Genomic DNA, 200 nt, shown 5'->3' on the forward strand with positions numbered 1-200 from the left:
TGTTGTTTTGTTTTGTCTTTGTTTTGTTTTTTCTATACAGGCACCTTTGTTTAATCAGCAAAGAAAAAAGGAAGTTTAAAGGACAGGAAAACTGTTATAGACCAAGAGTTGTCCCTGATTCCTGTGCAAAATCAATTACAAAAGGAACCAAGAAAGAAGTAAACTACCTGTTTAGTCTGAGATTAACACCATTAGGACAT

This window comes from Berghia stephanieae, chromosome 5, assembly GCF_034508935.2.
Source record: "Berghia stephanieae isolate SIO BIC M18660-M18661 chromosome 5, UCSD_Bste_1.3, whole genome shotgun sequence".
Lineage (NCBI taxonomy): Eukaryota > Metazoa > Mollusca > Gastropoda > Nudibranchia > Aeolidiidae > Berghia > Berghia stephanieae.